The sequence below is a fragment of the Halichoerus grypus genome, chromosome X (assembly GCF_964656455.1).
Source record: "Halichoerus grypus chromosome X, mHalGry1.hap1.1, whole genome shotgun sequence".
Classification (NCBI taxonomy): Eukaryota; Metazoa; Chordata; class Mammalia; order Carnivora; family Phocidae; genus Halichoerus; species Halichoerus grypus.
In genome coordinates, this window is record NC_135727.1 from 69,018,201 (window position 1) to 69,022,766 (window position 4,566).

Sequence of the window (4,566 nt, forward strand, 5' to 3'; positions counted from 1 at the left end):
TTTAGCTTCTCTTTCTGTTTATTTCTCAGTGGAGCTTTAAAAGGAGATAGGTTCAGATCCGGAGACATTTCGAGAGTGTTTGGAGCCAGCACTGGTCTTCCATTTCATGTGGCCCACTTCCTTCTTCCTATCAGGAGGGAGAAATGGAAAGGAGTGGGAATGCAGTTCAGAGAGCAGGGGAAAGGAGTAGAAAAGAATGGAAGAAGGTAGGGGACGGGGGGGGGGGTGTTCTAATGGGGAGAGGAACAGATCAACTCCACATACAACAATGAATCAAAACACCGAAAACAGTGATCTACATAAAGAAGTCTCTTCCCATGAATTTCTCGTTGGCATGGCTGTAGGAAGGATGCCCGGGGAAAAGAGAATGAAAGTATAACTGTGTTTTGGAGTAGGGAAATCATTTCTGTCAATTCACACTGTCCCCTCAAATTCCCCCCAAATGAAAATAATTATGAGATACAAGCCAACCAAAAAGCAGCCTTAGGCTTTAATTTAGGAAGAATTGGAAAGTGTTTGGATGTGCCCCTGTTATATAACAAATAATAACAATGATTATTATATTGTCTTGAGTAAATACAGCACATTGAGCAAACGGTCCTTTGGATCCTCATAAAGTGAAATGTTAGGGAAGACAGATATGTGGGGCAGGGAAGGAGTGGGGATCGGACCTATAGAAATAAGAGCCCCAGGACATCAGGACATATGCAGGAGCATGTTTATCGCGGGAAGGTTCATATTGGGCAAACTAGGACACAAAGCAAACACTCATCATTTGGGGAATGACTGAAGACATTGCAGTGCAGCCAGTCCATGGATTATTATGCAACCACTAGCAAGTATGAATTATGTCCATATGGACTGATTTAGGGGGACCTCCAAAATATGCTATTATTAAGTGAGAGAGGATTGCAGAGAAGGGGACAGTACAAGGTCCCATTTGTATGTGTGTGTGGGGGGGGGTGGAAATAGGAGGTTGTGATCTCATACTTATTTGTCTGCCTATTTGACATCTCCACCTGGATGTCTCGTGGACATTTCATCCTTAAATGGCAAAAATGGAATTCCTGAACTTCTTTCACCTCTGGATTCCTACACTCCCTCACTTTGCTCCTTCCACAGAAGCCTTCCCCTTCTTGACGAATAGCTCCACCACCCATCTGGGTATTAAAGTGAAATAAAAATGAAGAGGCACCCCTATTTCCTTCCTCTCCCACTCCCACATCTTCCCCTGGCCACTCTCTCATCTTTCAGCAATTCCTATCACCTCTGCTTCCAAACACCACTTGAACCTCTCCAACTCCACTGGAGTCCACCATTATGTCTCTCATGGGTTCTGCTAAAACCTCCTAACTGGTTGCCTGCTTCCTCCAAACCGCCTTCTCCATTCAGTAGCCAGACTGATCTTTCTGAAAAATGAATGGCTCTTCTTGCCTCCCCTACTCAAAACCCCAGAAGGTCTCCCCATTTCACTTTGACGAAAGTACAAACTCCTCAATGTGGCTTAAATATAATGAGCTGCATGACCTGGCCCTTGCCAACCTCCCCATTCTCACCTTTCTATATCCTGGTCACTGTGGGCCTTCTTAGAATACTCTTGACCACTCCAGGATCCAAGCTTGATTCTTCCTGAGGGCTTCTGCCTACCTGAATCTGTCTTTCTTGATCCTTTTGAAATCATAAACAGGTTTTTAAACATACAGAAAGTTACAGCAAGTCACAGAACACTCACCCAAGTACATGTCCCTTAGAATGAAAAAAACAAACAAAACCCCCCAAAACGCAACATTTGTCCTATTTTTGTTTCAGACGTTTAGATTTTAGGACAATAAAACAATACAAAATACAGCTACCATCTCTTTTGGAACTGTCCCCAGTCCCATTCCCCTCTGTTCCTCCCCACCTCAATAGGGCACATACCTAGGTCACTTTGGGGTGTGATTAAAGGCAAGAGACAAGCAAGTCCTCGGTTTCTCCCTCTTGTTTCTTTTCCTCTCTGCCTCTTTCCCCTCACTCTTTCCCTGAGGTTGAGCATTTCTTTGACCCTTTCCTTGTTGATCTCTCAGAAGCAGACCGGGTCTGCAAAAGGGAACATAATTGGTGATATTTGGGCTCAGGATGGTCATGAGAAATGAAGAAGCCTATACTGCTAGCAGTCACTGTATATTCCTAAATTCCTGAGCCAAAATTCCTCAAAGAAGATGGGTCTTGGAGTCAAATGGACTTGGAATGTCAGAATCCCAGAGCAAAACACGTAACCACTCTGAGCCTCAGTACGTGCTCTGAGTTTGAGTTTCAGAAACCCTAACTAAGGTTCTTAGGGATTTCCTTTATAACAAGTAGTTTTTGCCCCAACCCTGCTTAGGAACCAAGAACAAAGGGCTATCTCGACTGATGATTTTTATAGAGCATTTCAGGCATGTTTGTCCCTGGGGACCAATTCTCCTTCCAACATATGCTTACGATTTTAACTAATGCCCTTCATTGTCATAATCTTAGGCAGTTTACAGACATGATCTTATAAAAATATACCTGTAGATATGCCCCAGGCCATGACTTACTAGCTGTGCTTACCTTGTCCAAGTTGCTTTACCTTTTTTGTTTGTTTCTTTAGCTTTGGAGTCTTCATCTGTACAAGGGGATAGTTGTTAAGGATGAAAAGTGATAATATATGGGAAATGTTTGTCACAGTGCCTGGCATGCATTCAATGCCCAACACAAGAGACTCCTTATTAATGCCATTTCCCTCTGTCTTGAGGATATCCTTGTTCAGCTGGTTTTTGAAGTCTCAGTGTCTTTCCTTTCTGGTGTCCAAGGAAGCCTGGCTTTTCCTCTCTAACCAGGAGCAAAGTGTCAGTTCAGAGGGAGTCTGATCCTCTGAGTCACATCCCAGGTTATGACTGGATTTTGCTCCAGGCAACTGCCTGATTCCCCAGCCTGAACTCACTTTTCTTACACCCTCATTCAGGTTTTCCTTAGTTCTCCCAACCTTAGGACCTTTTTATAATCCATTTATTTATTTTCCCTGAGGTCCGAGGACTTTACAAGTCAACACAGGAAAGCATGCCATTCTCCGTACTCAAGAAAACCACCCAGAAGATTTGATAATACAATCTCAATGAAATGGGGATATTGAGTCACGAGTGAATTTTCCCTCAACTGCTATTCATCCCTTCAAGCACCCTTTTTGGGGACAATTTGGACATAAATTACTGTTAGGTGATACACTCCTTCAACTTCTTTGCTGTAGGATACTGAATGCATTTTGATGTCTCCATGATATCTCTGGAACATTCACAATGGTGCTTTGACACATTCATGGGTTATGGATGTGTGAATGGCTGATTCTCAATACTATGAGTTGTTGAGCAATTTAAGTTCCCACTCTATATAATAAATGTACAATGAAATCTCCTTCCATATGGGAAAGTCTTGCTAAAGTCACAGTGGTTAACCATAGGACCTCCTACCGAACATACACACCGTCTTTTAAAAAACCGTTCTTTAAAAAAGAAAAAGAAAAAGAAAAAGAAAAGCATTGTTCTCACTGAAAGGAAGTCATGCACATGGTAAATAAAATAGTGATGACCAGAAAGTACAAAGGAGCTTATGACAAAAAGCAAAGGTTCAAGACCCCATCACTTCTCAACCCCTTATTGTGCTTCCCAGGGTAGAGCATTTTAATAATTCCTGTTTGCACTGTTCTGGCACTTACCCTCTTACCTCTAGATAAAGTGCTTAATCTGCTATTTCAATAATTCATCAACTTCAAACATCATCAGTTGACCACATTCTGCTTACAGAGGAGAATTTAACTCACTCATGTGTCTTCAATCTGCCCTCACTTTCTTTCTCTTGGCTTCTATACCTTCTTTTGATGTTTAGTTCCTCTATTGGTGACTCTGGTAACCTTATTTTAGTTTTGAAAAATTTTGTTAGTTACCATACAGTGCAATATTGGTGTCTGGAGCATAATTCAGTGATTCATCACTTACATACCACACCGAGTACTCATCACAACAATTGCCCTCTCTAATACCCATCCCCCATCTAGCCCATCCCCCACCCACCTCCCTCCATCAACCATCAGTTTGTTCTCCAACATTAAGAGTCACTTATGGCTTGTTTCCTTCTCTCCATTTTGTCTTTTCCCCCTTCCCATATGTTCATCTGTTTTCTTTCTTAAACTCCACATATGTGTGAGATCATATGGTATTTGTCTTTCTCTGACTTATTTCACTTAGCATAATACACTCTAGCTCCATCCACATCATTGCAAATGGCAAAATTTCATTCTTTTTGATGGCTAAATAATATATATATATATATATATATATATATATACATATACACATGTATATGTATATGTATATATACCGTATATATATAGATATATATACATACATATGTGTGTGTGTATATATATATTCACCCCTCATCTTCTTTATTCATTCATCAGTCGATGGACACTTGGGCACTCTCCACAGGTTGGCTATTGTTGATAATGCTCCTATAAAACATTGGGGTGCATGTACCCCTTTGAATCTGTATTTTTGTATCGTTTGG

The 4,566-nt window shown here is 41.3% G+C and overlaps 1 long non-coding RNA gene across 3 annotated transcripts; it reads right to left on the bottom strand.

Moving 5' to 3' along the window:
- On the bottom strand, positions 1 to 3,766 carry LOC144380622 (uncharacterized). 3 transcript variants are annotated; one of them, XR_013444847.1, is made up of 4 exons: positions 2,575 to 3,766; positions 1,921 to 2,079; positions 1,557 to 1,668; positions 1 to 127 (listed from the first exon to the last, which is right to left on the bottom strand). It is a non-coding gene; the product is annotated as an uncharacterized LOC144380622 (long non-coding RNA). The 3 variants fall into 3 exon arrangements; XR_013444848.1 differs by lacking the exon at positions 1,921 to 2,079 and having other exon boundaries at positions 2,575 to 3,763; XR_013444846.1 differs by lacking the exon at positions 2,575 to 3,766 and having other exon boundaries at positions 1,921 to 2,554.
- Between the last annotated feature and the right edge of the window lie 800 nt (positions 3,767 to 4,566).